Source organism: Astatotilapia calliptera, chromosome 6 (assembly GCF_900246225.1).
Source record: "Astatotilapia calliptera chromosome 6, fAstCal1.2, whole genome shotgun sequence".
Classification (NCBI taxonomy): Eukaryota; Metazoa; Chordata; class Actinopteri; order Cichliformes; family Cichlidae; genus Astatotilapia; species Astatotilapia calliptera.
The window spans coordinates 9,828,580-9,839,765 of NC_039307.1; the positions used below are offsets into that span (position 1 = coordinate 9,828,580).

At 37.3% G+C, this 11,186-nt stretch overlaps 1 protein-coding gene across 1 annotated transcript in view; it reads left to right on the forward strand.

The window, feature by feature from the left end:
- The window catches only part of gnav1 (guanine nucleotide binding protein (G protein) alpha v1), a 34,607-nt gene that overhangs the window by 15,059 nt on the left and 8,362 nt on the right, over positions 1-11,186 (forward strand). The window lies entirely within an intron of this gene.

Consider the following 11,186-nt stretch of genomic DNA (forward strand, 5'->3'; position numbering starts at 1 on the left):
GTTACACGCTCTGCAGCCCCAACTGTCCTTCCAGTTGAAGTCCAAGAACCTTTGGTGTGTAAATAAATTGGGTAGCACCAGTTTTTGGTTGCACTCATCATGCTGTCATGGCTGTTTTTGTTTCTTAGATTATAAGTAGTGCTGTCCCCGTTAATCTCGTAAAAATGACGTTAACGCCATAACCGCATTAACGCAGCAAATCTCTATAAGCGACTTAATGCGGGTGTGGCTGGACGGCGCTAACGTGTTAACGAGCTAGCCGTGCTAACACGTTAGCACTGTGCAGCCCCATGAACACATTAACTCACTAACAGAGATTTGAGGCATTAATGCGGTTATGGTGTTAACGTCATTTTAACGAGATTAACGCTGACAGCACTAATTATAAGAAATTTAAAGTAAAACCAATATTTCCAAAAATTCTTGTGTCCGTCTGTGCTACATAAATGGGGGTTTGTCCGGGATCCTTTGGGCTAGATGGCTGTGCTGTCCTTATATTGAAGCATATCTTTTTTAGTATTTTTTTTTCTTTGCTGATTTAGGTCATCGTGCTTGTTGGTTATTCTGGGTGGGAATCTGCCACGTTCCTGGAACAGTACTGCAGATGGGCGTGGTTGGTTATGCTATTTTGAAAAGTGTTTGGTTATAGCCTTGTGTGAACATGGCTGTGTTCATCTACATTACTGTTTATTGGTGACTTTTGAATAATGATGCAGTTCTTTTGTAGTGTGACTTTTAGAGTTGCGGCCCACTTTTGTTGAATAACTTGTAAATGTGGTTAACTGAAAAAAAGTAACTTTGTGTTCCTTTGCCACACTGTGGGTGTGGGTGTGACTCTTTATTTGCAGATGGACACTTGCATTTATCTTGCTGAATTTTATGGCTGTGGAAACTTGTAGTCATATCAGACCACTTGTTTTGTGGGGACAAGTGATCACTTCTTGTTGGGATTATTTGTTACTGTTTTTGGTTGATGTTTTGTTGTAACTTAAATAAGACTTGTAGTCTGTAGCTGTTCTCCTGGTGAAACCTTTATGAGCAGAGGTGTTACATCAGGCTATAACCCAGACTGTCCTTATACAGGTAGCACAAGAGACTTTGGGTGTTGACTGGGTTTAATTGCTAATTATTTAAAGATGATGAGGTGTGGATAAAGGAATTCCCGAGGTTGGCTTGGAAGTGACGCCATTTTTTTGCTAATCCTTACTTCCCTAGCTGTTGTTTTCAGCTTAGATTTTTTTTTAAGTAATTTAAAGAAAAAACAGAGCAAAACTTTCTTGAGCAAATGCACCTGTGTTTGGGTATTTTAAGTTAAGCAGTAAAATGCTGAAAGTCTCGTACAGGTGGCAGACAAAACACAAATACTTTTGGAGGAAGTTTAGGTTTCAGTTCAAGTGAAAGCATCAAAGTACTTTATAATTCATCTGAAGTGCTGCCAGGAGTTTAAAGTTGAGTAAAAATGTGAGCTGAACTGTATGTGATTGATATGAACCGTCACTTTTAAGTGCTTTTACTGGCAAAACAAGTTGAATTGTTGGCTGAAATCTAAACACCTGAATCAGTAAACGTACAGCAGTACGTTTGGGAGTGAGAAGAGTTAGGGCCGATGGAATGAAATGCAGCATAGAATTAGAAAATTATATGTCAATTAAATCTGCCAGAGCATTCGCTGCGAGTTGTATTGATCGTCTTTGACAGTTTTCATTTCCTGCTGTTAAAATGAAATGTTCAGCTTTTTATGTTTTATTTTTGAGAAGAGATAAAAATATAAAATGTTTATATGTAAAACACACACACACACATGCACATACAGTCTCTTACTCTGTCTGTGTTTGGGTGCGTTAATCTGGGACAGATCAGATGTTATTCAGTGATGGATGATAATGTATGACATTTGAAGGATTTTCAGGTTGTAGTTAAAGTACAGTCTAAAGTTACAGGTACATAAGAAACTGACTGACCTGCCTATAAGGTGTAATTATATTCACTGCAAATAAAAGATGGATGTAGTCTCCTAGAATGTCATTCATTGGGTTGCAGACAGTGTTTTTTGAAGTGATTTCAGCCTTTTAGCCATCAAGATTTAGTGTTTTTGTTTTTGTTTTTTTTAACCTCCTAAGACCCGCACTCTTCCACAGTATGCATTTTTAATTTCTCTTTGATATTTGGGCATATTGGGGCATATTGGGGCCCAATGAACAACAAATAATTACCAGATTTTTTTTTTTAACCTTATTTTTGTTTTTAAGAAAAATAAGAGCCACATATGACGATATTCGTTTAAAAGTTTGATAGAACAGTAGCAGTATAATGTCCTCGTAAAGCAAAATTGAGTATTCTGGTCTAAATAACCCAAAATGTGATGTCCACATATGTGGACGCCAGGTCCTAGGAGGTTAAATAACATTTTTAATCAGAGAGGTGGAATGCAGGCCTGAAGAAAGATTCACCAGGTGGTCGGTCCCATGTCATGTTAATTTTGTCATCAGTCTAACATTTGTCCCTAAAGTGGCCCCGCCCTTAACCCTTGCATACCTTAAAATCTTAATATTACTGAAAGCCAGTCTGTTAAATAAGAATGCGTCCCCTGCATAAATGTAATTGAAAGAGAAAATTATTTGCAAAGACCAAAAAAGATATTTTTATGTCAGGCCGTAAACAAGTTTACTTCTGTGTTTTACTTCTGAATTAAACAGCCTCTAGTGGTTGCTCCAGGAACTGCAGTTTTTATACCTATGTAGTGACTTTATTTTTCACTCTACTGGAGATTTCAAGTTGGGTGACATAGGTCAGCAGTCTGCAGCCCCCAGGCCATGTAAGTCTTTTGGTAACAGGCCACGAGAGTTGAGGCTTGGGGCGTGAAATTAATGGTTTTCAGGGTTTTTTATCGTTAACTCGGTTGACTCTGGGTCTTTTCCTGTGTTGTAGTTGTGTCTTATTTTGAAAGAAATATTTACCTGTTACCATAGTGACCAGAGAGCATTAAGGGGCAGAGAGGAGGATGTTACTCTCAATGTTGTTGGCGCATTTCAGGAGGACGCTATTAATAAAATTACACAGTTAATTCACATTTCTTATTATATTTACAAAATACCACAGGTTTTGTCGTATCATTTTATTTTGTTGTATTTATCCGCGACACCTTAAAGGCCAGTCCTTGAAAAAATTGACGGACATAAACCGGTCCGTGATGCAAAAAAGGTTGGTGACTGCTGTAGGTGTTTTTCCTGAAAATTAATCTGTCTTTAAATAATATCCCCAATAGCCGCTAATTTTACTTTACTTTTAGAGGTAATATCTAGTATGATTCTGGTCTGTATATTAAATCCTGCTGTTTGTGTAGCTAAAAATCATGTAAATCTCAAATCAGGCAATGAATGTTAAATTGATGTTGTGTCTGTTGTCATGTCCAGGCCGTTATGGAGATAGCAAAGCTAACACAGTTTTTTCTTATGTAAAATTTACCATCAAAGTCATTTTCTTGTAGAAATGAATGAAACATAATCCTGACTTGGTGGGAAAAAAATGTCAGAGTTGGGATGAAATGATTTACTCCAGAGCAGTAAGTTCTTATTGAACTTTAGCAACTGACCTCTACAGACCATAAAATTTAATAGTTGGTTTTGCGGTTCCATTTACCGGTGTGACTTTTATGGTACGGGCAACACAGTTCGCATTCTTTCTGTGTGTGTGGGTTTGTGTCTGTCATCATATTCCAGAAAATCAGATTATTTTCCACCTCTTTGTCAGTAATATCCACCAAAGGAGCGCTCCCTCCCCCTTTTTCCCACCACAATATCAACCTGTCCTTCATCTCAGTTCGACGTTACATCTCATATGGAATTATAATAATAATAAAACACATTACCCTCAGCGCTTCATACGATCTCTGTTTAGCATATAAACATTGTAGAGAAAGTCAGTTTGTCAGCACACGGCTGCCATCTGGGATATTGGCGTGACATTTAAATGCTTCTACTATGTCTCTGGATGCTGCAGACGTGACATGTTTGACTTGATTTGACAAAAGTAAGTTGTGGTTTGTTTTTGTTTTTTTGTTTTGTTTTTTTTAACTCAGGAAACATTTCACTGCATTGAGATCCTTTGATCGTGCCCGAATCTTTTGTTCTGTGGTGATAAATGCTACCTTTCCCTCACAGTCTTATTAATTGCGTCATTTAGTTGCTCAGTTTCTGCTGTCTGGGCCTTTTTTTGTTTTTTTTTGTTTTTTTTGTGAAACACTAAGAAGCTGACGTCACCACCAAGTGACGGTGTCAGATCAGAGCTGGGGGAGCGGAGTCCCAGGTGGTGCTGCAGGAAGGAGCCCAGCATCTCACGCAGCCTCTTTCTAATCTGAATTCTGGAGAAGATAAATAATTGGCTTTAGTTAATTGACACTCTGCACCATTAGTGTGTGTGGATTTCCTTCTGTGACTTGAAAAGATTAAACCCAGAGGGTTGATGAAGAGCTTAGCATAAGTTAATGTAATTATTTCATACTTGGCCATAAAATGGGTATTACAGGGATTTGGAGAAGTAGATGGTAGGGGAGAAAGGGTGAGTTTTTGCTTTCAGACATAGGAAGTGTGCAGTTTTTTTTTTGTTTTTTTTTTTAACCTACTGTTAAACAAAGACTTTTGATTTCACATTTAAAATATTACTTCCCAGCATTTGTGTTAGTAACCTGCTGATATTTCAGAAAGTGTGGTGTTATTACAGAGGCGAGTTTTTGGTGTCGTTTTGTCGCCATTCGGGCCGCACTCAGAGCTAACACAATGCGAAACCGTCTCCCTCTCTTCAATGATTGTCTCGCTTGTTCGTTCATAAGGTTTCTCATCAGTGGCCACATCTGCGCCCTGTACTCCTTCCCTCTATTATTTAAGAATCACTTTAGGTCTCACTGTAAGTGCTATTAGGCCTGTGTCTGTTTTCATTCTGACTCATTTAGTGCATTTTATAAGGTACTAAATCATCAGATTTTAAGTCACAAATTAAAGTTTAAAAATGAAGCTTCTATGAGTTTACAAAAACAGTTTAAAGTATATGAGTAATATGAGGTAAAGCACAGACTTTTAGGTTTATTTGAGTGCTATTTCGATCCAGATTGGAGGAAAGATTTAGGAATTACAGGGTTTTTAGGCTATTACTTTATTATTTATTCATCTGTTGTGTAGAAAAAAAAGATTCCTAGTATAAACATTTTCTGTGTGAACACAACATATAGTTGAATGACCTCTCACAGCAAGTGAAAGAGAACAACATGCATTGGCCTTAAAAAATAGAAAGATTAGATCAGACCAGGGACCTCTGTCTTCAGAGCCACATGTGCTTCTTTGTTCATCTTTACTGGCTATAAAAGTCCTGTTACTTTTGCAGAACCTCACATGGATGTACAAATGGCTCATCTTTATAGTTCACATAGATTGGAACAAGAATTTAAGTGTTCAAGAATTTAATGTGATTTCATTACCAACACTACTGGCTTGCAGGTATACTTGATCCACTGGTGGATTTTGTTTTCTTTAACAGGATGATTTATATATGGAATAGGTTGTATCAGGATGAGACATTTATTATCCTAAAGTTTAGACATTGTTTTATAGCAGCAGATATTAAAAAAATTAAGTTGCACACCACAAACATGTAATAAATACCATTTTTTTTAAAAAGCCCACTTTAGACTCTTATGCTTTGGAGCTCCAGGTAGTATTTTCTTTCAAGAATTACATAAAAATAGCTTTCGGTTGCTTTGGTTTTTTTGACCCCTGGAATAGCAGACGAGAAGGGATGGATGGATAGAGAGATGGACCTCTGAACTACAACAATAACAGCTTTCCCTAAACTGACTTCTTTGGACAGGAATCTAAGACCGGATATACCAGCATGACTGCTCACGATCCGAAGCACCTGTAAGACATTTTCGATGCTCTCATTGGGACTGGGTTACTGGTTTATTGATTATGTGACAGAAGCAGCTGGATAAATCCTGGAGTTTATAAAGCACGAAGGTGAAAATGTGGATTTGGGGTTATTGTACTTAAATAAAACTAAATGGAAAACTAAAAATAGACATGAAAAAGCAAAACTAACGAACTGACCTTTGTGAAAAGGAGCTACAGTACAATAAAAAAATATTGAGGAAATATCTTTAGTTTTAGTATCTGTTTGGTTTGATGAGGCATTAATGGGACTCTGGATGTCTACAAGAGTGAGTGCTCCGTTTTTATTGTAATACCTATCATGCCTCTGATATACCTCCCAAACAAAGACTGACACTAATTAAGACTAAACTAAAACAATTTCAAACAATAAGAAGTAAAGTGAAATAAGAAAACTCACTCTGGAAACTAAACTGAACTAAAAGGAAAAAGTCAGAATGAAAGAAAATTAAAATTAATTGTAAAATACAACAGTATAATAACATTTGCTTGGAATGGTGTGCAATGAGGCACTTTACTTATTTGGGAAAAGTAATCTTTTAACGGCATTTAGATTAACATTTGCATCTATGGTGGTGGCATACAAATCCAACATTTTTAAAAACTGTAGAAAGTATATTCAACCCATTTAAAAGTGAAAAATCGAATCAACCATAAAGTATTGTCAAATAAAAATACCATAATTTCTTACAGGTTTAACAAAAAGCTTCAGTTTTTGGGACATACCAAAGAATTTAGTATTTTTAAATGAATCAGCAGGCCAGCTGAACATGGGGAAATCTGAAATCAATCTACAGGTAGATCTCCAATCCAACGTGCATAGAGTATAAACCTTTTCAAAAGAAAAAAAATTAAATATATTGATGTTTCCAAATTTGCTTTCCAAACAAAATCACTTTTTCTGAGAAACTTAAATGCATTTTATGAGAATTTTGTGAAACCACTGATAGCAGTGTTCTACAAATTAATAGACCAATAAGAGCTTATTTCTGGTTTAGTACATATTCTGTGTGTCTGCTGGTAAATAAAAAAAGTGTCTTTTAATCTAGTTTTATAATCGAGGACGAACCCTTTCAGGAGTTTTATTCTCGTCTTATGTTCTCGTTCAAAATTAAATTCTTCAGGCACTAAATCAGAAGTATAAAATCCTCCAAATCTGTCATTAGATCTTTTTGTACAGCTGTGTTTAATTTCTGCTTCACATTATCTTTGTTACAGGAGATTTACTGAAAACCAAAAACATTGTGGGGAATCGTCCATGTAGAAGTAAACGTGTAGTAAAATATTAATACATTAACCAGTGTGTAACATCAAACTTTGTTTTCTATATTATAGAGGCTCTGAATAATGAACATGACCAAATGTTCATTTTTTTTAAATAATTCAATATCTTTTACTGATCTCACACTACAGTGGTGTGCCGGAAGTCTGTACGAAAATAAGTCTGCACGAAAATAAGTCTGCCTGCCTTCCTCCACCCACACTTCCCACAGCTGTAGTTGACCTTATTGACCCACTTTTGTTTAGTTATTTCAAATCACATTTGACGGTCTTGATTTCTGAAAAAGCTGCAGAGCGCTAGATGAGTTTCTTTAATTAGTTGAAATATGTAACAGGAGACACCTGAGGCACACAGGATTACACTTTATTAAGTTGAAAATGTTCCAAGTGTGAGCTTTTGGTGTTCTTGGATTCAAAACAAATAATTCAAAAGAACAGTTTACCGTTTTATGAAATTTGCACGCTAACATTGCTAAGACTTTAATGAGAGGATTGAGACCGTGTGTGTGCGTGTGGGGCCAAACAGCAACTAGCTTATGTTAGTATAAAGACAGAATAGTTAATCTACTATGTAGAACAACTTTTAAAACTATATATTGTTTTAGAATTTTTATTAGTGTACAGATTTGATGAATAACAGTCAACCCCCTTTTATTACACCTGCTTTAATTTCCATTAATACAAATATCTGCTCGGCTCATTTAAGCATGTAGATGCAGCCAAAGTTCAAACTGAGCATCAGAATCTGGAAGAAAGGTGATTTAAGTGACTTTAAATGTGGCATGGTGGTTGGTGCCACACAGACTGGTGGGGTATTTCAGAAACTGCTGATCTGCTGGGATTTTCCCAAACAATCATCTCTATGGTTTACAGAGACAGTGGGGAAAAAATATCCAGTGATTTTCTCTTGGAGAAAAATCACATGTCAAAGTTTACCCATGTCCAAGGTGAGTGGGTAAACTGCCACAACCTGAAAGGAGAGTAACAGTAGCCACTTGTTAAAACCAAGCAATGCAGAAAAGCCAAAGTTCAAACAGTATGTCACCCTTTGAAGCAGGTGGGCTACAGCAGTAGCAGACCACACCTAACATGATAACACTTGTGAACAGCCCAGGCAAGAGGTGATGGTCTAACGGTGTCTTGTACATTTACTTGGCGCATTTTGGGTCCTTTAGTACCAACTGAGCATCATTTTAACACTACAGCCCACCTGAATATTTTTTCTTACGTTTATAACCACAGTGCAACCGGATGCCAGTCTAATAGAGCATGTTTGGGGTAGAAGAAGAGATTCAGATCATGGATATGAAACAAATGCCATGAAGCACTGAGGCAGTTCAGAAGGAGAAGCCATCTTTTACATGTAAAACATGCAACTTGTATTACATACCTCAAAAACATATAATAAACTAACAGCACTGCACTTCTGTTGAATCCTTATTCAGACACTTTTGATGAAGTGTGTGTGTGTGTGTGTGTGTGTGTGTGTGTGTGTGTGTGTGTGTGTGTGTGTGTGTGTGTGTGTGTGTGTGTGTGTGTGTGTGTGTGTGTGTGTGTGTGTGTGTGTGTGTGTGTGTGTGTGTGTATACAGTCTCGCAATTTTACGCCCAGACACAGCCTAGTTAGCATACAGAGGTCCTGTTTGAACTTTGACCTCTCCGTGTAATAAGGTTCTGAGTCTTTTCCTGGATCATTAACATCAACTGCTCTGGTAATTACAATTACAACACTGCAGATGAGGGTGAACATCAAGGGGCAGAAGCAGGGGAGGGGTGAGAGGAGGGAAGGATGACATAAACAGAGATGTCTTATAGAAAGAAATGTGTTTCTTTATGCAGGCGAGGTCGGCGTTTGGATGCTGGGAGTTTCATCACTTTTCATTTTGAGAATATTACAAACGCAGTAGAGCCACGCAAGGAGCTTTCCATCAAACTAAATGCTACAGCATACACCGATGAGCCACGGCATTAAAAAATAATGGCAGCTGTCCTGATATTCACGTGGATGTACCACACACCTAAACACTGTTGCTGCCACTGCAACAGCCAAACAATGTACCTCATGGTACCCAAAGGTTTCGCTGCCAGTGTACTGGTTTTTATCAGCACAGGTGTCTGTGTCCTGATGGGTCAGAGCTGTTTTTACTGGCGCAAGGAGGACACACACAGTGTTAAGCAGATGGGTTTTAATGCTGTGGCTGACAGATGAATATTTCCCTGGTCCATTTAACTCAAATTGCACCCTCCAGCTTTTTATTGAGCACTGGTGCTGAAGGTGGTATGTCACGTAAAATTGATAAAACTTACTGAGAACCACTGATCTACTGAGAGGCTCTAATAGGCACGTTTCAATGTGCAAACTTTTAGAGACCACCTGCCATAAAAAAAACAAGAAAACAAACATGCAGAAATAGAAATGCATCAAAAACACATTTTATTTAGTATTTAGTTAGCAAGTAAATAACTGTAAGTTACATTCTTAATATAAGATGGATTATGGGCTTTATTTTATCATTTTTTTTATAAACAGTAAGTTCATGGATGACAACTATAATTGTATTTTAGCACTGTAAATATCATTTTAAGTAAAGCGCTTACAGATCTCGGTGGAGTAACTGTTACAGCAACATAATAAATGATAGAGGCTCTCAGTGACATCATCCAGAGCCCTGACTAGAGGAAAAAAATAATTTTGAGCAGTTTGAAGCCTGAGCGTTTTACTCAGAATATGTCAGTGATGTTGTTTTGGTTAAGCTGGGCTTTTGTGTATCTTGACAGATTTATTAGCTTATGGAAATGTCATTTAATTTTCCAGACAGATGAAGGGATTTTTCACCGCCTTTCCAAATATCTGAGTTTTATTTCGGATGCTTGCATTATTTTAGATTTTTCCAAAGTTATTAGCCCTGCTGAGGCTATAGTGTATTCTTTTTCCTGGATAACAGCCGACAGTCATTTGTTGTAGGTCTAACACACATCTCCTGAATAATCCCAGCACATTCTTCTTTGTCAGATCCCTCAAGCTCCTCTACATTTTATGGTCTTCTGGCATGGATCTTGGTCCTCAGTTCAGCCAACAGATTTTAAATGAGATTTCATTGCACAGTCCATTCCTGTGCAGGGTTCCAGTGATTGTCTTCTTTGAGACTACAGTTCCTGTCTTGGTTAAATTATTCACTAGTATCTCTGCAGTTGTTCTGCGGTCTAGGCACACGTCTCACTCATTTCTTAATCTTTTGCTTCCTACCTCTGCCAGGCTTGTTCTATACTGTGTGGCTCTCTTGAAGTACTTGATGATACCTCTTGGTCTGGTTATTGACCCTTGGAAACGCTGTGATAACTCTGCTTTGTGAGCATCAACAATGTTTTTTCTCAAACTTTGGAAAAAAGTGAAAGTTCAAACCCTTGCTGAGGTTTTTGCGCTGTGTGTAAATTGGAAGATTACGCTCAGTTTTAACTTGATTTCACAAGCTTTAAGCACTAAAAGTGAAACGCATCATCACGCAGCAGTGGTTTGTGCTAGGGCTAATTAAAAATGTCAGGTTTTTTTTAGGGGGTTAAAAATCTGTTAAGTGCAAATAGAATATATTTTTGTTTCCTGAAGAAAACTAGCATGTTTAGAAATGCTATGCTGAAAATCCTTTGCTCTCTTTTTAGGGGCGCTAGCAATTTTGTCCTCATCCGTAATTTGGTTTATACTTCTGTTCAAGAACAAGTACCTGCCAAATCATGACTACCATAAACCTCTGCTGTGTTTTAATTTTAGCGCTAATGAGCAAATATTACATTTAACTGGCAAACCATCAACATGCTAGTAGTAGTAATTAGCTAAAAACGTCACTCTGCTGGAACGCAATCCACTGGATGCTAACTACATTCAATATAATTCGGAAACTAACAGTTAAACTCAGTATGTGTGCTCATCAGAAATCCTACGTTATTACATTTATTTGTAATACAGGTGTCA